A 26027-nucleotide genomic window follows, 5' to 3' on the forward strand; every position below is an offset into this window, starting at 1 on the left:
TTTATGAGCGCAAATTTCACTGGGCGCAGTTTCCAAACATCCGCCTATGGCAACAATGCTTCAAAATATTCCCTACCTACAACTGCCACTTTAAGGTGCCCGCATAATACTTACTTACACAGTTTTCTTCAACGTGGAAACAATTATTGGTGTGTGGAACCACTTCTGTTCACCTAAATTCAAGGTATGCACCCCAAGACCAATTATTTGACACATAGCTCTGACACTATAAAAATTTGAGGGAGACTGTCCACCGCTCATGTTAGGATAATTCAAAAACCCAATCACTGTCAATGTATGACAACGCTGACCATTTAGATTCTATTCTTTATGAAGAACAGTCACGACTCTTGCATCACCCACAAGTAAATATGAGCATCTACGTCTGTGTTGTTCATGCATAGGGAGGCAGCGTAGCCATTGTACTGTCAGGTTTCATTAACAAAATATACTTCCCAGAAAGATATCGTCCTAGAAGAAAGCCGGCTGCTGTGGCCGAGCGGTTCAAGGCGCTTCAGTCCGGAACCACGCGGCTGCTACGGTCGCAGGTTCGAATCCTGCCTCGGGCATGAATGTGTGTGATGTCCTTAGGTTAGTTAGATTATGTTTAAGTAGTTCTAAGTCTTTGGGAGACTCGAACTCGGGACCTTTGCCTTTCACGGGCAAGTGCTCTACCATCTGAGCTACCGAAGCACGACTCACACCCGGTCCTCACATGTTAAGTCCCATAGTGCTTAGAGCCATTCGAACCATTTGAGCCTAGAAGAAAATTAAACATCTATAAATCATATCTATTTGTTTCTCATGATTGTTCGACAGTAAAGGAATGGCGATTACAAATAATGAGGCTGCATTCAGTGCGCTTTACATGTGAAATTAGGCCGTTGAACTGTGTCGTCTCCTTTTCACCAGAACAAGACACATTCTGAATCTGGGTCTCAGAGGGGTGCACATGTAAAGGAAGTGCAGAAAGCGGCGACACGCCGTTTCTCTCTGTGTTAGGCGACCGCCTCATTGCTCGCTGCGTGCGGGACTCCCCGCTGTCTCCGCTAAGGTCGACATGGCGTCTGAGTGCAAGCCCTGGCGTCACTTGTACAGCCGGCTCTGCCGTTCTCTCCAGCTAGCGGTACCTGCCGCCAACTCAACATGGAAGTTTTGATGATCAGCTCTACGATTCTTGCGAGTACAAGGTGAGTACAACGCACACAATATTCAAGGCAGCCTCAGAAGGAACGGACAAAGTCTCAAAGCTTCAACGAATCGCAGGTTATATAAGATGAATCATAACAGACACCTAGTCGATCAAGGCACTATGCAAGAAGAAGCACAGTGCAATGCAGCTCCAACGCGTATTGAGGATGAACTTACACTGAAGTGACAAAAGTCATCGTATACCTCCTAATATGGTGTCGGACGCTCTTTTGCCTGGCATAATGCAGCAACTTTACGTGTCATGGGCACAAGTCTTTGGAAGCCCCCCGCCCCCACAGAAATATTGTGCCTTGTTTCATCTATAGCCGGCCATACTTACGAAAGTATTGCCGGTGCAGGATTTTGTGCACGAACTGATCTTTCGATTGTATCCCATAATTGTTCGATAGGATTTATGTCGGGCGATTTTGGTGGACAAATCATTCTCTCGAATTGTCCAGAATGTTCTTCAAACCAATCGCGAACAGTTGTGGCTAAGAAACTTCCTGGCAGATTAAAACTGTGTGCCCGACCGAGACTCGAACTCGGGACCTTTGCCTTTCACGGGCAAGTGCTCTACCATCTGAGCTACCGAAGCACGACTCACGCCCGGTCCTCACAGCTTTACTTCTGCCAGTATCTCGTCTCCTACCTTCCAAACTTTACAGAAGCTCTCCTGCGAACCATCCCCCAGGCTGTGGCTAAGCCATGTCTCCGCAGTATCCTTTCTTTCAGGAGCGCTAGTTCTGCAAGGTTCGCAGGAGAGCTTCTGTAAAGTTTGGAAGGTAGGAGACGAGATACTGGCAGAAGTAAAGCTGTGAGGACCGGGCGTGAGTCGTGCTTCGGTAGCTCAGATGGTAGAGCACTTGCCCGCGAAAGGCAAAGGTCCCGAGTTCGAGTCTCGGTCGGGCACACAGTTTTAATCTGCCAGGAAGTTTCATATCAGCGCACACTCCGCTGTAGAGTGAAAATCTCATTCTGGAAACATCCCCCAGGCTGTGGCTAAGCCATGGCTCCGCAGTATCCTTTCTTTCAGGAGTGCTAGTTCTGCAAGGTTCGCAGGAGAGCTTCTGTAAAGTTTGGAAGGTAGGAGACGAGATACTGGCAGAAGTAAAGCTGTGAGGACCGGGCGTGAGTCGTGCTTCGATAGCTCAGATGGTAGAGCACTTGCGCGCGAAAGGCAAAGGTCCCGAGTTCGAGTCTCGGTCGGGCACACAGTTTTAATCTGCCAGGAAGTTTCATATCAGCGCACACTCCGCTGCAGAGTGAAAATCTCATTCTGGAGTTGTGGCTAAGTTACATGACGTTGTCTGGGAACATGATGTCCATGAATGGCTGCCCATTGTCTTCAAATAACATAACCATTTTCAGTCAATGGCCGGTTCAGTTGGACCAGAGGAGCCAGTCCATTCCATGTAAACACATCCCACACCATTGTCGAGCCACCACCACCTTGCACCCTGTCTTGTTGACAGCTTGGTCCATGGGTCGTAGAGTCTGCTCCACACTTGAACCCTAGCATCAGCTCTTATCAGTTGAAATCGGGACTCGTATGACCAGATCACCGTTTTCTAGTCGTCGTGGCTCTAACCGATACCGTCACGAGCCCAGAAAAGGCGCTGCAGACGATGTCGTGTTGTTAGCATAGGTACTCGCATTGGTCGTCTGCTGCCGTAGCCCATTAACGCCGAATTTCGAAGTACTGTCCTAACGGATACGTTCGTTGTAGGTCCCACGTAGATTTCTGCGGTTATTTCACGCAGTGTTGCTTGTTTGTTAGCACTGACAACTCTGCGCAAACGCCGCAGCTCTCGGTCGTTAAGTGAAGGATGTCGACCACTGCGTTGTCGGTGGGTGGAGGTAATGCCTGAAATTTTGTATTCCCGGTGCATTCTTGACACTGCGCACCTCGCAATACTGAATTCCCTAACGATTTCCGAAATGGATGCCCATGTGTTTAGCTCCAACTCTCGGAATACTGAATTCCCTAACGATCTCCGAAATGGGTGCCCCATGTGTCTAGCTCCAATTACTGTACCGCGTTCATATTATGTATATTATGTTAATTCGCCTCGTGCCGTCTTTATCACGTTGGAAAACTTTTCACATGAACCATCTGATTACAAATGGTAGCTCCGCCAATGCACTGCCCTATTATACCTTGTGTGCTCTATGCTATTGCCATCTGCATAAGTGGGTATCGCTGTCCCATGACTTTTGTCGCCTCAGTGTATGTCGACTAAGAATTCTTCAAGAGCAGATTTTCCTGGCGGTGTTGCGGTATCGGTTTTGTTATTCAGTTAAGTAGTCCGGTCTTTCGTTTAATAAAATAAGTTTTAACGTATCTGAATATACGATTAAAATAGTTCCATTAAAACATATCTTCTGGGAAAATCTACAGAAAAAGAATAGAAAAGTGGTTGGCCTGGATATCTGTTTCATTACGATCTAAAGGCAGCACGTAATTCACTATAGTAATAGTAGCACAAGATTACATTCATGTCTCGTAAGCATAAGACAACAATATTAAAAAAGCTGCAGAATGAGAGACTAACATAAAATCATAATCTACTACCAATAAAAATCGGGGATGAAGCATGCTTTCTGGGAGATTCTTCACAGTGTGACACACTGTCTATCTCTAAACCAGGGGTGCCCAACTTGAGGCCCGGGGGCTGCAAGTGGTCCAAAGCAAGTATCAGTGCAGCCCAAGAAACGACGTGGTGAAGATTTGTCACACGATCGGTAAAAAACAAGTCCATAAGATTCCGTCTATGCAAAGCTATGGTAAATTCAATATTTTCGTTCTGAAACTCCAGCCACACGATGCTATTTTCTCATTGTCCATCCCGTGTCTTTTTCTTTTTTGCCCAGCGACTATTGTAAGTGTTAAGTATATTACTCGTATCCGAGGCCAAAGAATACTCGTCTTCTTCCGAAGTCACCCAGGTAAACTAAAAGGTTGGACGCTCCTGCTTTAAATGAATTGGACGCATTAATCTATTCGTAACAAGTGGTAGGCCTGGTTCATGACGTGGAGTCCATTATGCTGCTTATGGCAATGAAGCCCTCGTCAGCATGCCTTCGCTACGTGATGTTAACAGGCAAATCTGAAGAAGTAACTGCAGTGGCTGCTATGTACGCCCTCGCAGGTGCGTGACACTGCGGCGTGCAGAAGTGGGCGGGACGAGGTAAGGTGGCGGCTAGCCCCAAGCGTGGGACTTTTTTAACTAACAGCCTCGTTACAGGACAGCACGCAGGCGGGCCGGATCGCCCACGGCTGCGAACAGGTCCAGCCGCCCAGCACAGCGTGCAGCAGTTTAAAGTCCGCATGTGGCAGGCGCTGCGGACGCTGGCCGTGAGGAACATTCAGTGGAACTGTGCGTGGACAGTCTCTTCAGACTCTCAGTTGAGCTAAGGACCAACAAAGCAAAGGCTGAAGAGATAAAAAACGCTAAAAAAGGAGTCGGTGACTAGCTAAACACCAAAATAGGGAAGGATACAGTGGACCAATGAAAGATTTTGCTGGTTTAGTATCAAATTTATTCAGAATGGTCAAAGCAAACAGATTTCTGAAATAGATGGGGAAGCTCGAAAACAGATTTCCTCAACAAAGGACCTCGACCGATGACGATATAAAGCAAAATAAGATTTTCGAAATCCTAAACAAAATGCGATGATGTATGATTCTGCAGGATGCAATAATCTGCAAGACCAACAAAGAACAAGTGGAGCTAAACAGACAAGTAAAATTAAGAGAAATCAATTACTATTATAAAAACTGGAAACCTGGTGACGCAGCTTATAACTACCTTTGTCAAATGTAATACGTCTGTGAAACAAGCACGAAGTAAATGATAAAAAAAGTTCCAAACAGGGTTAAAAGTCCAAGTGAAGCAAATATAAGTCTTGTGATTCACACTCAGTTTTAGTTTCTGAACGAAAATAAGGTAGTCTTAGCACTGCTGGAGGAAATGGGCATCCCATTTTGTTCAGAATTTAGTATAAGGATAAACTAAGAGAAGAGGAAATTAAGAAAAATATAGCTTGAAATGGAAAGATAAATAAAAGAGACCTAAAAAGACGTCTGTGGGAAACACAAGAAGAAAGGAAGTTTGTGACCCATGTAGAGAGGTGTTCGAGAATATTTAATTTAGTGTTGGAAGAGTGATCTGGCAGAAAAATTTTAAAAGCGGACAAGAAAAGATTATTGTATCAATCTATCCTCTACAGGCTTGCTTTCGCTCCAAAACATCATTTAATTTTGAAAATATTCGTGTTAAAATATCTGATACAAGATATCACCTGGAATCATCAATTAGCAAGTAAATTATTTACACACAAAACCTTACAGTTTGTATACATGTGTCAAAGAAACACTTGAAATTAATAGGAATATGAAGATAACGAAACAGAACTTCTAATGAATAGAAAGCATGTTATTTTATTTAAGTACAGTAAAAATGCACAAACATTCCACGATTTCTATCAATATTAGTCTAGATTCAGAGATCAACAACAAACACGGAGAGTGGATTGTGAATTCCTGAAGCAATGCGAACTGAAGTATAGAAATGTGTTCTAGGTATAAAGAAATGAAAGGCATCTGAAGATGATTGTGTTCCAGTAGATTCTGAGAAAAAGTAATAAAAAAGAGTCTTCTAAAAATATTTACAGAATATGCAAGACAGAAGACAATTGCCAAAATTAGAACACTACTGTAATTGTTGTCGCTGACAGAAAGATAAACAAACATAAAAAGACTGTAGATCTGTCAGCTTTCTCTCTCTCTCTCTGACGTACAAAGTAACCACTTAAATTATTACGAACTGCGTATCAAAAAACAGTAGATTTTAATCAACTGTATAAACGACCTGCCTTTGGAAGTGGATATAGCACAATGGATTATTTACAGGTCGTAGGCAAAGACGTTCCATGTCGTCAAACTTTTCTCATCAGTTGTAGAGAAAGTTTTCAAGTCCTTGAACTGAGAAGTAATACACGTCAGTGGAACATGTATGAAACGCCTGTTTTTTTATCTATAGTACAGAAGACCTTCTACAAGAAATGGAAGACCTAAATACACTGCAGGAAAAAAATTAGTACACTCTTTTAGAGGTTTCCATTTCACTCAAGATTTATTGCTGCAACAGTGCATCAGTGCATATGGAGTACATGGAATGATTACAAAAAAGTGGTTCAAATGGCTCTGAGCACTATGGGACTTAGCTTCTGAGGCCATCAGTCCCCTAGAACTTAGAACTACTTAAACCTAACTAACCTAAGGACATCACACACATCCATGCCCGAATCAGGATTCGAACCTGCGACGTAGCGGTCGCGCGGTTCCAGACTGTAGCGCCTAGAACCGCTCGGCCACTCCGGCCGGCCAAATGATTACATTTACAGATCAATAGCACAAACGGTTCTGAGGTAGCAGGTATCGAAAAATTCAAATGGCTCTAAGCACTATGGGACTAACATCTGAGGTCATCAGTCCCCTAGAACTTAGAACTACTTAAACCTAACCGACCTAAGGACATCACACATATCCATGCCCGAGGCAGGATTCCAACCTGCGACCGTAGCAGCAGCGCGGTTCCGGACTGAAGCGCCTAGAACCGCTCGGTCACAAGGGACGGCGTAGCAAGTATCCACTCATGCTGAAACACTCATATTAGTACGTAGTGTAGTCTTCACGGGCAGCAGGCGTCGATTCTGACATCCAGTCGATCGTACAGACCGCGAATATTGTCCTGGGATACGTTATTCCACACCTGCTCGACCTGTTCACGTAGTTCTGCGAGAGTTGTTGGTTGACGAGTCGCACAAGTCACTTCTCGTCTCATCATAACCCACACGTACTCGATTCAAGACAAGTCCGTAGATCGTGCTAGCGAAGTAAGCTGCAGGACGTCTTGCAGCGCTCGTTGAATTTCAGGTCGAGCATTATCCTGTTGGAACAACACATCACCTTCCGTTTGCAAGAACAGCAAAAGAACGGATCTAACAACGTTCTGTACGTACCGAGCGCTGGTTAGCCTCCTCTCCAGGAACACCAAAGGTGAACGAGAGTTGTAGCTTATCACATCCCAGACCATAAGACGTGGGCTGGGGCCAGTGTGTCTTGGACGAGTGCACACTTCCAGACAGCGCTCGCAAACGCTGTCACTTGCGTGCAAGCAGAATCTGCTTTCATCGCTGAAGACCACGACGCGACATTCCGTCTTCCAAGTGATCCTGTGACGGCACTAGTCGAGCCGTGCACGTCAATGTTATGGTGTGCTTGGAACAGGGGCTAGAGGCGTGCTTACCCTTAAGCCGTCGGCACACGGACCGTGCTGTCGAACGTTAACGTTGAGCGTGTTCAGTTCAACGCTCTGCTGAACGCTCAGGAACGATGCGACTTGTGCATACGGTACGTGGGCCCCAACGTGGTGTACGCGATCGCAACGCACGCCAGCGGCAGTTGAGGGATGTTTCTAGTTCGTAAATCACACTGTTTACTTACGGACGCGCGGAAAATTCCCACGTTAGCTCTATTAAAACGCACATTTCATCCATCGTCCACGAAAAGGAAAGTACCATGCCCAATCAATACGGACACAGGCTTACAAAAGTTCCATTACAAACAGTGCGGTACAAATTTGGAATACTTCTCCGCATAAGATAAGCATTATTTCATCATTCCCACATTTTAGTAAAACCCCAAGATCAGTCTTACTCTATCACTGTTCCTACCCAGTAGCAGAATCTTTGCAACATGTGAATTACGGAGCGTAAAAGAAAAAGGAGCAAGATATCTTTATACAAGAAGCGCAAGCTGTCTTGCAGATTAAGCCAACCGAACAAAGTCACCCCTCAAAAAAGGCGAACTTATATTTACATAACATCAAATATTATAGCATATACTTATATTAAACTAATAATAAAGTATCAGAACCTAATAAAAACGCGAATGTTAGGGGAGGGAAAAATTGGGAGTGTTGAGACGCGAACCACCGCCCCAACAAAAACTCGTTTTCGTGCAGAGACGCTACTCATTACGCTAAACCAATTAATTTTAATCATGTTGTTTTACCTCTTGATAAAAACGTTAATCATAGATAATTGTGTTACTAATTGAAATTATAACAAATTGTACCAAGAACAATGCGTTTTGGGTGGATCTTCAGTGTGTCGCTGCCTTCAATGGCCTACTCTCATAATACGCAAGTTACAATAATTTTTGTGTCACGAATACGATGTTTCTCATTTTTTATTGGAACGAATCACACAACTAGCAACGGGTTTTCCAGTTATTCTCAATTTGCTGGTGCTCAGAAACGGCATATATACATATAGGCTTGAAGGGAGACAGCGTGCGTGTGACGTAGGTGGCGTTGTGCCATCTCATTGGTCAACGCTCAGACGCACGCTCAGAATATCTGACATGCCAGATATTGCTCTGCACGTTCGGGGAGACTCCCGAACGTGCTATTCCACGCTATGACGTCAGAAACTCGGCACGCCCAACGCTCAACGTTCGGATGCACGGTCCGTGTGCCGACGGCTTTAAGCACAGCAATATCTAGCATGTCGGATAATCTGTGCGTACGTCTGAGCGTTGACCAATGAGATGGCACTAAGCCACCTACGTCACACGCACGCTGTCTCCTTTCAGTACAGAGTTGTGAGGCGCCATATTGGCATTCATTTCAAGCCTATACGTATATATGCCGTTTCTGAGTACCAGCAAATTGAGAATCACTGGAAACTGTGTGATTCGTTCCAGTAAAATAATGAGAAACATCATATTCGTGGCAAAAGAATTATTGTAACTTGCGTACTATGAGAGTATGCTGTTTGAAGGCAGCGACACACTGAAGATCCACCCAAAACGCATTGTGCTTGGTACAATTTTTTATAATTAAATTTCAATTAGTAACATATCTACGACTGAAGTTTTCAACAAGTGGTAACATGTTATGATTGAATGTAAGTACCGATTTGTTAGTTTGAGTAGCGTCAGTGATCAGTATCGTGTTGCTTGTTAGGACGGTGATTCACGTCCCAACACTTTCAAATTTTTGTTCCTAACATACACGTTTTTATTAGGTTCTGATACTTTATTATTAGTTTAACATAAGTATATACTACAATATTTGATTTTATGTGAATATAAGTTCACCTTTTTTGATGGGTGACTTTGTTCGATTGGCATAATCTACAGGACAGCTTCCGCTACTTGTATAAAGATATTTTGCTCCTTTTTCTTTTACTCTTCGTAAATCACATGTTGCAAAGAATCTGCTACTAGGTAGGAACAATGATCAAGTAAGACTGACCTTGGGGTTTTACTAAAATGTGGGAATGATGAAATAATGCTTATCTTATGCGGAGAAGTATTCCAAATTTGTACCGCACTGTTTGTAATGGAACTTTTATAAGCCTGTGTCTTTATTGATTGGACACAGTACTTTCCTTTTCGTGGACGATAGAGAAAATGTGCGTTTTAATAGAGCTAACGTGGGAATTTTACACGCGCCCGTTTAATAAACAGTGTGATTTACGAACTAGATACGTCCATCAACTGCCGCTGGAGTGTGTTGTAATCGCGTATCCACGTTAGGGTCCACGTACCATATGCACAAGTCAAATCATTTCTGAGCGTTCATCAGCACGCTGAACATAGCACGCTCAACGTTGACGTTCCACAGCACGGTCCGTGTGCCGACGGCTTTAGTCTCAACAGTTCGTGTTGACACGTCTTGCTCACAAGCCCTCTTATCTGTCCAGTGGTGGCTGTACTATCTGCCACTGCTGCCCTTACAATACGACGACCCCGGCGGGCATCTGTGCTGCGTGGACGTCCAGAACCTCGTATGCTGATGTGAGAAAGCTCATATGACCGCTGATTGGAGCATCGCTGCACATGTGACGCAGCACGTCCACCCGTGTAGTAATTCTCCGAAAGTACCATCCCGCCACTCGGAAGGCCACAATTTGACCCCTTTCAAACTCGCTCATTTGGTTGTAGCAAGCACATCTCCGTGGCACGGTTGCCTTCTTGCTTCATTCGTTGGCACCACATTGAGCCTTCTGGCTGTGAGCAATCCCTATTAAAGAACAGAAGTAACGGCGCTCTGGTAGCTACGCCACTACTCTATCTGTTGGCGAACGGCGTTGAAAACCGTATCAGTACATCTACTATCCCCCAGGTGGTATATACCGTCATCGGATCAAAATCTACGTCGTTGTTCCAGGTGCACAAATTTTTTTCGGCAGCGTATATTAAACTTGAAAATAGACCTTAAAATCTTTTACAATAATATTTAAGTAACCTACAAAGAATACATCGAGCGAAACCAGTAGAAATTAACAACGATGTCATGGAACCAGTTGATGATCTACTACGTATTCAGAGTTTTCAACTAAACACCTTGTTAAACTTATCTTCGATCTCTAGTTTGCTCTTCTGATTCTGATTGTGCTGTTATATTTCTGACTTTTGTCTGGAACTGAATTTGGTCACAATTTATTGGTTTTACCATTATCTTTTAAGTGTATTGTGGGAATAAAAACTATCTCATTGCAGTTAAGTAGCAATGGGGAAGTGTTTTAGGAAACAGGAACCCTTCCTACAGTATTCGAATAAATCTAACAAGAGAAAATTAATTTGCAGTGTCAGCTGCTGGCGCAGACGAGCGCTGGGCTTGTTAATTCAACAGCAGCCAGCACTAACTCCGCTCATACCCCTGTGCCTTTGCACCGTTCCAAGAGATAATGGAAGAGTGGAACTTGTACGAGCAACACTTACAACAGCACTTTGAGGTGTCGCCGATACTTCAAGGAAATGTTTTCTTGTGATAGAGACAGCCAGAAGCATTAATTACTTTTTTGTGGAAGATGGCACCATCAACTGACGTTGCCTCATTTTCAAAATGGTTCAGATGGCTCTGAGCACTATGGGACTTAACATCTGATGTCATCTGTCCCCTATAGCTTAGAAATACTTAAACCTAACTAACCTAAGGACATCACACACACCCATGCCCGAGGCAGGATTCGAACCTGCGACCGTAGCAGTCACGCGGTTCCGGACTGAAGCGCCTAGAATCTCTCGGCCACCGCGGCCGGCCTCATTTTCTTTTGATGCAATTTTTGAGATGTTTTGCTCATTCTGTGATCAAGCCAGAACAAAATTCCAGATGAGACCGGGACGGTCTTAGAAGGCTGTACCTGTCGGGTGGCAAAAGATATTTCACATATTCAGAATCTAATTGATATCTGTCCTTTTTTATGCCAGATAAGGAAGTTGTAACTGAACGTAGCGAATAAATAAGGAAGTAGCCGGTTTAATGTCAGGTACTTTGAGAGTGCTGGAAAACTGCGTGCGGTCGGTGACCAGGAGAAAGCGGTTTGCCAGGCTTGGCGGGCTCGACAGAGTCACAATAGTCTTTAGCAAGAAGATGGAGGGATGGACCAGGACTCCCGTTGTGCATCGGGCAAGGATCCAGGTTGACCTGCAGTCTAAAAAGCTGTTATTCGCTGGGAAACGACATCAACCAATCACAGCACTCCATTTGAATTGGGCATGTCCTGTATACTACAAATAACAAATAAAATATTGAAGTCTTATAGGCAAAGAAGATCTGTATCCAATTAGGTCGTAAGGGGATAGTAATTATAATTACTTTTCAAAGCCGCAAGTATTAAAAAATAGTTTTTAAAACGGAAGTAGCATAGAGGATGGTACCGATTCCTTATTGGCCGATACAAAAACTCGTGTGAGCCTCTCTGGAGACGAGACCACTCAGAAAACGACACTTATTCGTGGACCCTCGTGAGCAGGTCTGGGGAGTGATGCACAACTTTGGTGAGTTGTTGTATACCGTTTCCCTAGCTCGACTGGCATCGGGGTCTTCCTCTTCAGAATTAATTCGTCCAATAACCATTTTACCGTAAATAAATAGTGTACGATTTCATTTGTGCTTCCTCAAAAAAATAAAAAATGTGTTGTAAATGGGGCATGATTATCGTAGTAAAATCCAATCTTATCTTGACTTAGCTCTGTTTATTTTGGGTAGAGACTTGGTGGTGAGTTTGGCGTTTTATTAGTTCCTGTTGGTTTCCGTGCTGCTGCGTGGAAAGTACTAGGTGAGTGCATTCTGCTACAGGCCACAGAGGTGAAGGTATAGGTTGAGAACAGTTGTGTTGGAGCGTTACAAAGCAGATCTCGGCCTGCTGGATTCCACAGGTAGCGGAGTTCTCCAACAGCTTTTCACACCCGCACTGGTATGCCCAACACGTATACCATCGCAGAGTTCATAGTAACGTATTAAAATTAGAAGACTCCACAGTAGTGGAAAACATAGTCTTAATAGAGTCGTTTGAAATGTCATAGAAAACACATCGACAATTACTCGATATTCGGGGGTAGCAACAGTATGATCGACGCCATATCAGCACATGCGTTCAACACAATCACCGCGTGCCAATATTTCGCCTTGGCCTCGATTCTCTTTTCTTTTGACGTCTTCTTCTACCTTCAAGCCGCCCAACTTCGTTGTACTGTTCAGTCATTACTCTCAAAGCTTACCACGCTGTTTAGATTGTTTCTGACAGCACGATCGAAGTCGCTGCCTGTACCGAGGCGCTGTGGTTGTGCATTGTTTTAAAAAGTACTGTAGCTGGCCCCACTGACCGTCAACAGAGACGGAAAAAGAGATGGATGTCCAGCATTGTAAACCAAATCATGAAAACCATACTCTGCAAAAGTTCTACTTTATATTGCAAATACGACATCCTCTCCCTCTGCCTGCTCTCTAAACGGAGTGTAATACTCCGAGACCATGTGGCTTTCCGCCTTTGTGGGCAAAGGATTTTCTGACAGAGCACTTATGAGACTAAGCAGGCATTTCTTAAACTTGTTGCACCCTCTCCAACATAGGTTGAGACTGTGACGTATATAGTGTCCCGTCCGAGTTTTCAATGGGGAGCGGCGGAAGCAAACGCCACCACCCAAACAGCAACTCACCGACAGCCGCGGGGAGAGTGGAAGTGTTGAGGATCAAGGTGCGCTACGCTTACGCGGTGTTGGCAACACAACGTACCTATGGCGTTGACACGGCACGGTACAACTTAATTACAATACGATCGAAACAGGTCACAATTGCAGCAAAACGAAATGAGACATTAATAATTGATGGAGCCATCTTCTGCAATAAATTAATTGCTTATGGCTCTATCCAAAAAGCTTCATAATGGGTGTTGAACAAAAAGGTACTGTATTGTTAGATCCCCAATGTTGGCAGCGGCCGCCCACAAAATACTCGTCGTTCGCAGTCGACCGATTTCAGTCGATCCAGAACTCGGGAGCTCTAGGTCAGGACGTTATGAACAAATAGCACGGAGTGGCGTTTCGATGAACAGACACATTGCTCACGGAAAGTACAAGTAATTTGCAGACGAAAATCCCTCCTCAATTTTTTATTTGGGCAATGTTTTAGTCAATGAGTAACGCCGAAGTGTTTTGCTTATAGGAACAACCTTCGAAAACCTTCCGTTGTCAGAAAGGCAGCCACGCGCGAGTGTCAGAACGAGCGACCATGCGAGAGACTTCCTTTCAAATGTTGACAAACTGCGGAGGATACGTACAAAGGAGATTGTGCCATATACGCTTCACTACGGTCGTCAAGTAGCGCTCCCAGCCAACCAAGAGGAAATACAGTTTTTACAAAGTTATGACCCTCTTATGTTTGGTCACTACTGAAACGTTTCGTGCATTTTGTGGTTAATGTTCTTGGTTTACAAGAAACAACTCCGTGTTGACTTTAATATGATGATTTTACGGTTGATTTAGTTTTTTAAATGTCTTCTGACTTATCATTCGGGAGCTACAGTAACGAAGCGATATCTTCATATATATCTGTTTGCATAACAAATTGTACAGAACTGTACAGTTACTTTCAGCATTATTTACACATCATTTGATTTCCGTATAAATCGAAACTTCCCTTGTATAATTACTGTAAAAGTAGTATTCCATCAGTTGTTATTTTTATGGCTTTTTATCTAGGCTAACAGTTTCCTCTCCTCAATAGTCATCTTCAGGCCCTGTAACATGAACGACAAAAAGCATCTAGTCGTACTTGTATATAACAGGTAACCTATATTTGCGCATAGTTTCCATAGAAGACTTCAAAAGCAATGTTCCCATGAAACATTGCTCGTGAAGTCTCCTACGGAAACCAGGCACAAATATTGGTTCCCTGTTGTAAACCTGGTACAGAGTCTGGAGATGACTCTCTTGAGGAGTCAAAACTGGTAGCCTAAATAAAAAGCTCCAACAACAAGCAGAGCAGAAATTGTAAAATTTTTGCAACAAATTCTGAAAAAACTTCTATTTTGTGATAGATTGCCATCCTATGGCGACCTCTTACGGACATTTTTACCTTGCAGACATACCGGTACATCTGTACTTGGAAAAGAGGAGAGCGGGGAAGCGGTGGAGTGCCTCCATCACAAAGGTTTACTTTCCATGGAAATCACCATCTTGCCTACAATTTGTAATTTATTAATGTCAATATTTATTGAACCCCAAAAATCGGGGACACATATCTTAGCAACATTGTCACGTTATCGTCATCTCGGTCGCTTCAGAAACATACATACACACACAAATTTTCAGTAGAGTGTGTAGTAACTAACAATGTTTTGTTACTAAGTATCAGTTTTGATCACTTTTTCTCCTCATATCTCTCCTATGGGGCACTCAAATGAAAACGAGACAGACAGAAGAAAAGTAGGTTATCTGTTTATTGTTTCAAAAGTAATCGTGATAACTGTTAACATTTATCCTACTGTGAGACAAGACGATCAATGCCTTCATGGAAAAGTGTTTGGGATTGCGTACAGAACCTAGGAGTGCACTTCTTCGTCCGAAGGCTACCGAAGGCCAAGTATGTCTTCCTTCAACTCTATGGAGGATGTGTAAGGGCTTCCCAGCGAAACTTCTGCATCGTAGACGAAAAACCCACGACAACATGCGGGCGGTCATTATCCTGGAATAGAATGACGTCGTCCGTCAACATTCCTGGTCGTTTGGACTTGATCACGCGCTTTAGTATTTGCAAAGTGTTCACGTACAGCTGTGCTTTAATTTTTGCGTCGCGTTCCAGAAAGTCAAAGTGCAGCGGGTCCTTACAGTCGAAGAAAAAGGAAATCGTGACTTTCCCGGAGCTGGCGTGTCTGTCCAACTACACTGGAAAAGTTTCGTTGGGAAACCCTTACACCTCCTTCGTACAGTACCCATCTCTCCCTATGCGATTTCCGTATTTTGGCAGCACTGATCGTCTTGTCTCACAGTGGGATAAATGTTATAACACGGCGATCAGTTTAAATAATAATCAGTTTACTTACTTTTTTCCACTTGTCTCGTTTTCATTTGACTGTCTAGTGTATGTGCAGTTGATTTATAAACGTGATATCGCCTCCTTATGAGGGTGTCGTATTCTAAAATTGGTGTAAGTTGTGTCCAAGGCGGCATTCGTCGAATATGCTGAATTGTCACAGCTATACTAGCATGGCAAACTTTTGCAACTGTTTAGAAGCTACCAGTAAAAGCAACTAGTACGTCATTCAGAGCCAACAACAAGGCTATAAATAGCCAAGAGCTTACTCTTGCAGATGATCCAAAACGTCGCATAGAAACATCATAAAGAAACACACATTTAAAAAACAACACATGGAGAACAGAACTGGAAAAAGGTGGTCGGAAGAATGCAAGAGAGAACACAGTGAACGTTTGAAGAGAATTGGGGAAGACCGAAGAAAGAAGAAGAAATCATGACTACTCGAATTCAATCGCTCTCTTAAACGGGAATAATCGAAAATAAATAAGAAACCAGTCTCGTAAAGTACTGTTTTTACTTTACTTGGTTGTTTATTCAATGCAAACTAGTACATAGGCACAGTTCTGAGTATAGTTATAATGTTTTCCTGTTTGTTTCTTTTATATTTGTATATAGTTCAACTTTTTACTTTTTAAAATGCAGTGCAACCACACTCTCAGAGATGGCATTTGCTGTATGTTCCCTCACGCTCCTCTTTTTTCCTGTGTTTATTCATTTCTGTTTATTTTATGGGTATTGCTTCAGTTCCTCTGTAGTTACCGTGATAGTTCGTTCGTTCTTTTGATTGATTTGTGTATCACTCTCCATGTTTTATACCTCCTAAAGTAGCCTTGTTAAGTACTAATTTTATTTCATTTTATTGCTTTGTTTATTAATATAAACTGCTATGCAAGCTTGCTGTTCCAGTTCTGTGTTAAAGTTTTTTCTTCTTACTCCATTTATATTTATTTACTGTTTAACTTTTAATTTTTTACATTGCATTACCACCACAGTCTATGTTAGACTGTGTTACCACCACACTGTCAAAGATTTTATTTACTGTACATTTCTGCTTCAATCTAGACGTGTAACTTCTTTTCCAATGTCGTTTACAAACACTGTAACTTCTTTGGCGACAATAGTCAGTAAATGTCTGAAGACGGCCTTATAAGCTGAAAACTGCTTGACACAATAAAAGTAATACTGTAGAACAAAAGCAAACTAGCGCTTTTCATTTATTATACGATTATTACCTTTTGGATTTAGGCATAACGAAAGACTTTGCCGGAATTTTTAATAAAATCGAAATGTGCGACTACCTAATATCAACCAACCCACGATTTCCGCGTGGTTTGAGACCGCCAGAGAAGCAGCAATGTGATTGTGGATGAGCTTCAATTGTAAAGATATATAACAAATTTATATGTCATATCACGAGTCTAGGATTAAAAAAAGTTATCGGTAATCACCTCACAGATTTAGTAACGCGTCCAGACACGCGACTATGAGAAACTAGAAGGCTACAATACACAGTTGCAGAATGAATCATGTGTTCAATCCTGTGGGAGATTGTTTAAGAGTATTAGACTCTACTAAACAGTTTTTACAATGTGCTCCACTGTTCTCTGTGCCAATTACATCCATGTATGTTAACTGACTAATAATTTACAGGACAGCTGCTGTATGGTGTTTAACAAAGTTCTTCAGTTTGTTCACTAGGGTAATAAGTATACTCGTAAACAGACTATTGTGCAAGTATGTCTGCCAGACTCTCAAGACCGATAAAAGTTTATAAATTATATTCTGTTTGCATACAATTTTAATTGTCTACCTGTATACTATGTAGAGATTCTTAACACTGACTCCAAGAAAGACGATATAAATGTTATAAAAAAGTTTTAAATTATAGCAGGAGAAACATATTTTTCACAGTCTAGGGCATTGTTCTCCACAGCACCATCAAATATAGATATTGCCGAATTGGTTCCGGTTCCCACAGACAATGCTAATCCACAAGTCTTAAGGAAAAGAAGAAATGCGTCGAATAGACTTAAACCATCCCCTATTAAGGAAATCACTCTCCTAAGTACAATAAATGTGTTATGTATACAAAAAAGAAAACTGGAAATGGAGGACATGGGGATCAAGAAACGAAAACTGCAGTATATGCCGAAGACATCTCCCATAACGAGGAATATAAACCGCAGCTGGAAAAAGAATTATCTAGTGCAGATTTGCAAGCATGGTTTACATATGGCTTTAAACACAGTGTGTGGAGGAATGTGGCTATGACTGGGGAATGTAAAATATCTGCATGTACAACCGACAGCACTGTAAATTGTTCATGTGTTAGAGTACTAGCCGAAATGACTGGAATCGAGAATGTTTAATACGTTAAAGGATACACGAAAAAAATTTTATAAACCTCCATTCCCATTTGGACAGGCTTAAAAAATGGTTATACTATATCTAAATGTGACGAACTGGATGTTGCGCACCTACCAAAAGATCAGCTATCTGCGGAGGTTAAATCCGATGGAATATCTATAGTTAACGGAAACTCGTTTGCAAAAGTTGTAAATTTTAAGTTTTATACAGAAATTCCCAAGAACGTGTAGGAGAAGAGCTGTTGACATGCACACAGGAAGATGTAGAGTGCTCTAACAATAGTGTCATGGAGGGAATACGAGGGATGTGTTGGGCAACCTTCATGATGGGCCCATGTTGGGCAACCTTCGGGATTGCGTGTGTTGCGAATATTCTCCAATTTTTATGTGGAAATTTGAGAAGATATGGCGAGTGTTTGCACTGGACGATTATCCCGCCTCTCCTCCCATGTAAATTGATCAGTTGAGAGAACCAACCTGGGAATTCTATAGTGCTTTAAAGACTACAGTTAATAGACCTGTAGGTGGCCAGGAATCATGCAACCGTGATGGCATTAATTTCCGCCAAAATTTGAAATTACAGCTATCATTTTATACGGCACCGTTTCCATTGTCATGTCAATTTATTGTTTTCCATAGTAGTATTGTAAGCACAATCCAGTCGAATCCCTGCACTGTCTCCTGCAGATTGTTTAAGGACATAGCACAATTGAGCTAAGATTTGAAATTGTCTCTGCCATTTCCAGCTACTTCGAATGTAATGGATTTTCCACCAAACGACTTAACTGTGCCATTATCCATCAACAGGATTTTATTTCTTTATTTGCTTGTTTTTTTTTATTTCTCAAGTAAAGACATGCTGCCTGTTGTTTTATACAGCAGGTCATACATTGTGTGATATTACATGATATATCATACAAATTCATTTCTGTTACTAGTACTTTTTTTTGAGAATTTTACAAAATTAAAAATTAAAAATAACGAAAAGAATTATAAAAAAAGTGTATATATGCTAGTTTGTTCAAACTTGTTGCTAACTTAGATAATGATAATAGATAAGATACATAATAGGTTGTGGATGTGTTTTAATTAAAATTAAAAGTGCATTTAGTGGAAGAAACAATAGATGGCAGTTTGACTTAGATATGATGCGACAATTCTTCCCTTTATACCTTTTTTGTGTATGATTACATCTGTTGTCTTAATTGTGGTAATATACCATTAATAATGCATTGGTTAATTAGGTTACACTATTTTCCGAACTTAATGTAACAGTGGAAATTGAGAGTTGATTTAAAATGACTAGTGATCTGCATCAGGTGTGATGGCTCGGTAAAATTTCGAGCCAGTCACACCTGATGCAGCGAAAGAAGAAAAAATGTCACATCTTCAGAGTGTTACATGCTATGAAATTGCATAACAACCAGCTCCTCAGAGAGTTACATTGTCAGATCGATTCAGTTTAGTGTTGGAGAACCTCAGCTTACTTTTGCTGTATTTGTACGTTTACCTTGTCTTCACTTCCTCTGTATGATATAGCATCCAGTCTGTGTCTGTATATGTGTGGTTTACCATGTACTACTGATCTGTCTGACGTGGAGCCTGTCTTATTCTAGTGTATGATCTCTCCTGTTCGTATGCCACATGCAGTGCTAGTAATACTCCATCTGCGATGTTGTTTATAGAGTTCCAGTCATCTTGTCTGTGTATTAACTGTCCTATGTCCTGGTCCCCTAAACTCAGTCTTACATGTCCTAGGGCATCGCAGGTGAGCACTATGTGTTCAGGTGTGCCATTCTCACCACAGACACAGATGTGAGTGTGTCTTAGGCCAAACCTGTGGAGATCCATAGGAAACGGCGCGTAGCCCATGAGAAAGTGCACCATGCCGCATGTTAGCCTTCAGATTCATTTACTCTCGGATACTGGCGAAGAAAAAGTAGACTCGTCTTCCCTATCAGTTGTGTCCCCTTCTGTCTGCCATATATCAGTTCACCATTTGTTTAATTTCCGTTTCTGAGTTACGTCTTGTCCAGTCATTTCTGTTACTTTGTCATGTCTTCCCCTCTTCAGCCAGTAGGCAGCTGCTCTGTGGCGAATTGTAATATCTATAAGGGAAACTGACTGCCAATACCACACAAAGCCCCTCAATCGAGATCGTGCCGAAAGCCCCCAAGATTCTGAGTAGAACACTCTTCTGGCCACACGTCATAATAGTTTTATGCGTACCTCAGCAAAATCTATGTGCCCAATCATTAGCCGCAAAACAAGTTATTGACTCAAAGAGTGCTGTGTAATATGTCCTTACGTCTGTAGAGATAGTCTGTATCTTATAGTGTTCAGTCTTGCAAGTCTGGGTATCAGTTTTTTCGCTTTCTTAGTTGTTAGTCTGGCAAGTTGATTAAAATGTAAATGTTCGTCAATATACATGCTGAGGTATCTTGTATAGCTCTCTTTTTTTATAGGTATGTTGTTTAGCTTTATAAATGGATTTATTTTCAGTGTGCCTCTTAGAAGTATGTAAAGAGTTTTGTTTGTTGCTATTGTTTGTTGTTCGTGTACCATTGACCGATGAACGCGAGGAGCCACATGACTTTACTCTGTAACTGGGACCTGATGTTTGCAGATACCATGACCATAACGTCATCTGCGTACGCAGCCACCCCGTCTGCCACGTCGTTGTCCTCTAGTGCTTTCAGTACTGGTTCTATGGCTATGTCCCAGAAAATCAGTCCGCATGTGGGTCCTTGCGGAGAACCTCATGTTACCCTCTTTATAACCTTTTGGCGACCAGTCCTCCATTCCTCTATCCCGTTTTAACAGTAATCTCTAAGGCTGTTATATAGAACCAGCGAAATATTCATCTTTCTAAGTCTTGCAAACAGCGCCACCAAAGGTTCTCGAAAGCACCAGGTATGTCAACTAGGATTGCTATTATGTATCTGTCGTGTACTGTCTGTGTCATTTCTGTGGCCCTGTTTACTGCGTCGTCGATTGTTTTATGTGGTCGAAAACAAAACTGATGTGGGCTAGGCCCGAAGAACTGCTGGTGCGACTCAAGTTGTAAGTAGGCTGTTTATGTTTTCTTATCGGCAATGTTACGTAGCGCTCGGTATGAAAATCACTGGCTGTGCTGTGTGCAGTCTGTAGCTAGTTTGCATTGTTGTCTGCCATTGTAGTGTTGGGCAGCGGCAGCTGGATGTGAACAGCGCGTAGCGTTGCGCAGTTGGAGGTGAGCCGCCAGCAGTGGTGGATGTGAGGAGAGAAATGGCGGAGACTTGAAATTTGTAAGACTGGATGGCATATATGATTATTAAGGTAAATACATTGTTTGTTCTCTATCAAAATCTTTCCTTTGCTAACTATGCCTATCAGTAGTTAGTGCCTTCAGTAGTTTGAAATCTTATTTAGTTGGCAGTAGTGGCGCTCGCCGTATTGCAGTAGTTCGAGTAACGAAGATTTTTGTGAGGTAAGTGATTTGTGAAACGTACAGGTTAATGTTAGTCAGGGCCATTCCTTTGTAGGGATTTCTGAAAGTCAGATTGCGTTGCGTTAAAGATGTATTGTGTGTCAGTTTAAGCACAGTCTTGTATAATTTTTCTAAGGGGACGTATCAAAGTCTGCCACACAGTAGTCTCTCCTCTACCTTGTCAGAACGTTAATGAGGCTTATTGGTCTGTGTGTCTTAGGGTCAGTCAGGTCTTTGTCCTCTGCTTCCTCGATTATAACTGCATTTGCCGTGTCCCATGTAATCAATATTCATCCTTCTAGTAGAGCATCATTCAGTAAGTCTGTCAGGTATGGTACGATAAGTAGAGCAGCTTGTTTGATGGTTTTGGGGTGGATGCCATCAGGGCTCAGAGCCTTTTTGTTCTTTATTTTGTGTATTACAAGTGCATCTTCCTCGGGAACAAAAGGGATGGTGATACCTTCGTTACCGCATTTGCCATAAGATAGTCTGCGAAGGATGGTGTGTAGTTGGTTTTCCTGAGTGCAGTTATCGTCAGGAAGAACGAGCTTGTTGAGGAGATACTGTGGTGTGCATCTCTAGACTCTTTTGGTAGTTCCATCTGGTTTCTTCAGTGCTGATAACGCTATAGTGGTCTTGATACGTTCAATCTGCAGTTTAAACGGCGCCCCCAGATATTGTTCTGTAAGTTTTGTCCTAACATACGTGTCTCAGTGGTCTTTCCTGGTCTTGTGTAGTTCGTCTTTGTATCGTGTTTTAGGTAGGTTGGTTGGTTGTTTGGGGAAGGAGACCAGACAGCGTGGTCATCGGTCTCATCGGATTAGGGAAGGAAGTCGGCCGTGCCCTTTCAGAGGAACCATCCCGGCATTTGCCTGGAATGATTTAGGGAAATCACGGAAAACCTAAATCAGGATGGCCGGAGGCGGGATTGAATCGTCGTCCTCCCGAATGCGAGTCCAGTGTCTAACCACTGCGCCACCTCGCTCGGTCGTGTTTTAGCGTCGCGGTAGTGTTGAAGTCTAATTTCTCTCTCCTACGCCGTCTTTGATTTTTGGTAATGTGGGTTGTTTACCACGATTGTCTCTTCTTAGGCTTGTTAATAATACTTACCATGGTGCTATTTGTTTGTGTGCGTCGCATGCTGCAGGTATTGCTTTAGCTTGTGCTCTGTGTAAGAACGTGAGCTCTGTAATCTTAGTTTTTGATAGTATGCTTTGCGTACCAGCAATCTTGGGTGTTGTGATGTGTCTTTGTGTCTGTATTTGTTTCAGTGTATATAATTATTCCATTATGATCACTGAGTACTCTACTATCGAACACCTGCCAGTTCGTTACCTATATTGAAGATGCACTGTTTGCCAGAGAAATGTTTATGTTGCTACCTAGTTGCTGATAAGTTGGCGGTTGGCCTGATTTATTTAAAGGCGAAAATATTACATTCGTTTATAGCGTCGACTGTTATTTGTCCTCTGGCATACGTTCCGTCAGAGTGCCAGATGTTTGACTTATATTTATGTCTGTTAGGTTAAGTAATCATCTGCCATTTACAAATTGCGCAATTTCTTTTATTACTTCAGCAAAATGTTCAATATCGAATGACTACTGGGCGTAGATCCGTGTTTCCCTGTCTGAAGTTATTTTGGCTATGCATAGTTGCGTTATTTACGTTACTGTAATTTTAGTGTTTACTATAACGACTGCAGCCTTGGCCTTGTTTGTGCCTGTGATTTGCTTATATTTCCTCGAAAAACTTGGAATTCTTCCACATCGTGTGTACTATTCTTGTAGACATAATATGTCACCTCATACCTCGTTCACCAACCTGCCAAGCTCTGCGTCCACTGACGTGTTACTCATACAGTTTAGCTACAAGACTTTCATTATGGAAATATAGTAATAACAAAGAACTTCGGTCCACTCTGGACGTAATCGAAATACACGCGTCCATGCGTCCTTACCACGACCTTGCAGACATTGTCAAGGTGAAGGTCTCCATTTCTTCGTTTACATGATTTGCTTAAGAGATTACAGAGTCCGAGTTTATCTGTTGGTAGGTTTTCGGTTCCTGGAATCATTCTGTTTGTTTGCTCAGTCGCGGGGTAATATATAGGTCGCCCAATGGGTGATTCATTTTTGTTACCAGTCTTAGTGCCATTTGAAAAATATTTTTCTTTTCCAGTCGACTTAGTCGCAAGTTCTCTTCGATGTCATCGCAGTCTATTTTGTTTCTTATTTCGTGGCTTTGTCACTGTTTGATGTACTGGGTTGTGCTGTTTGTCTCTTGATGTAGTTTCCGGTTTTGGGTGGTGTGATGTCTCGTAAGTTGAAGACTGTTGCAATTTTTCAGGTGAGCTTTTTACGTGTTCGTGCTATTTTTAATATCCATATGACATGTGGTCACCTTTTGTTGCTTGACGTTTTCTTCACCTGAGTTGTCTTCTCGCGCTTACTGGCACTGTAGACGAAACGTACAGTCTTCATGTATAGTTTGCATTTTGATGCGTCATATCCATATCTTTTTAAAGTTGTTGTTTCATTAGACGGTAGCCCGTCGTCTGGTGAGGGAAGAATTAATTTACGTTTATGCTGTTTCGGTGTGTCCAGATGTACTGGTGTTTCGCCTGTGTCATGAGCCTATTCGGGATGGGCTTTACCGTGTTTGGACGTCGAGTATATATTTAAGCGTTAGAAAGTCCCTTCTGAAAGTGTTTGTGTGGAGTGTAGCTATGTATGGAAGTGAAACATGGACGATAAATAGTTTAGACAAGAAGAGAATAGAAGCTTTCGAAACGTGACGCTACAGAGGAATGCTGGAGATTAGATAGGTTTATCATGTAAATAATGAGGAGTTACTGAGAAGAATTGGGGAGAAAAGGAATTCGTGGCACAACTTGACTGGAAGAAGGGATCGGCTGATAGGACACGTTCTGAGGCATCAAGGGACCACCAATATAGTACTGGAGGGGATCGTGGAGGGATACCAAGAGATGAATATGCTAAGCAGACTCAGAAGGATGTAGGTTGCAGTAGTCACTCGGAGATGAAGCTTGCACAGGACAGAGTAGAATGGAGAGCTGCATCAAACCAGTCTCTGGACTGATGACAATTACAACATCCCTGTCCAAATGTCAAAAAGCTGTTGTCTCACTGCTTTTGTTTTGGTGTGTGCTAGTTGACTTTTTGGTGACATCATACATCTTTTGTAGAGTTCTTTCTATGTGGGGCATTCTAATCCCCCAGCTTTGTACATGTTCTTTTCGTGTCCTTACGAGGAATACAGCCAACTGTTGCTTCTTCATGACATTCGAATTTCTTATGACCAGGTTTCGCACCTTTGCCACAGGTAGCTTCCTTGGCACGTCTTTTCGACGAACGAGCAAAACCCTAACAGTTGAGGGACTTTTATACTGACACATAGTCCTTAATGTGTGAAGATTCAAATTACGTATACAACTTACCCCTCTGTAATAACGTTAATCTGACCCTTGGTGTCACCTGTAGAATATTATTTCGTTCTTTTCCCTTTCGGACCTGTTTTGAATCATATGTTGATATGTTCTTGAAATTTCTCTTTGGTGATGTGGTCCCTGAAATTTATTTCAGACAGTTCTTCTAGGAAGTCTTGATCTGTGGGTGTTGCTGAAATGCTGTGTACTGCCAATAGTGTCTTAGTTTTTTGCGTTCTTCACGTCGAATGTCCTTTAAGTTTGAAGGCTTTTCAGTAACCTTCCTCTGCTTGTACCTCAGTTTCAAGAGTTATTGGGTTTGCTGCATTTCTCATTGTTTAAGTTTTATTTTATCAAGTCTAGGGTTTGTTGCTTTAGTTAAGATTGCAGTTATTGGTTCAACATCTTGGTTGTTCTCTAATTTAAAAAAGAGAACAGCTACCTGTTCAATTTTTTGATAATCGATTTGTTCCACAACCCTGGTTTTCGGCTTGGTGACTGGACCACCTGCCACGACTGCAGCCAAGTCAGTGGTGTTGGCCTCTTTTCAGTGTGTAATTTTTTATTTTCTCCCTTTAGGACTGCGATCCCATTTCCAAACGTTAAATTCTGTCTATTGCGTCAGGGGCATTTGCCTCTGCTAATTCCCTACGCAATCTTCCGCTTTCGTGTCTTAGTTCAAAATTTTGTCCACAGAGTCTGTTTTGGCTGAGTACTAATACCCACATTTTGTACCTAACTGCTGAAGAAAATGTGGTGGACACCCTTTTCTGCGAGTTGAAGTTGAAAATCCGACAGAATTTCGTCTACAGTTCCTATCATTTTTGATTCCTTGTCTGTTGAGCTCGTTCGTCTGATCGTTCCTTGTTCCCATGTTGGTGTGTTGTCATTCCTGATGCCTACTGATGTTACTGTAATGTCTAATTTCGGCGTCTGGGTGCCTTCATTGGTGTCTGATGCGGCTGACACCAGCTTGGTCCACGCGTGTTTTAATGGACTTGGAGCTTAACCTAGTGGAGAGCCCGATATGCACGCACTCAAAATCTTTTATAAAGTGAGGCAGGGGGAGCCCACACTGGGCGATACTTGGTAACCAACAGCCAGCTTCCGATATACCAAGAGGATACAAGGAAAATCCAGAAGGGAGAAAGAATAGGGT

General features: G+C 42.3%; 1 long non-coding RNA gene across 2 annotated transcripts in view; it reads left to right on the forward strand.

Moving 5' to 3' along the window:
- LOC126176694 (uncharacterized) overlaps window positions 1-26027 on the forward strand; it is a 154238-nt gene that overhangs the window by 98795 nt on the left and 29416 nt on the right. The window contains exon 1 of one of the 2 annotated variants that reach the window (XR_007535647.1): window positions 1090-1190. The exons of the other annotated variant lie outside the window; for it this stretch is intronic. This is a non-coding gene — a long non-coding RNA (uncharacterized LOC126176694). Of the gene's footprint in view, window positions 1-1089; window positions 1191-26027 lie in introns of those variants that run through there. 2 annotated transcript variants of the gene reach the window in all.

Source organism: Schistocerca cancellata, chromosome 3, assembly GCF_023864275.1.
Source record: "Schistocerca cancellata isolate TAMUIC-IGC-003103 chromosome 3, iqSchCanc2.1, whole genome shotgun sequence".
NCBI classification, from domain to species: domain Eukaryota; kingdom Metazoa; phylum Arthropoda; class Insecta; order Orthoptera; family Acrididae; genus Schistocerca; species Schistocerca cancellata.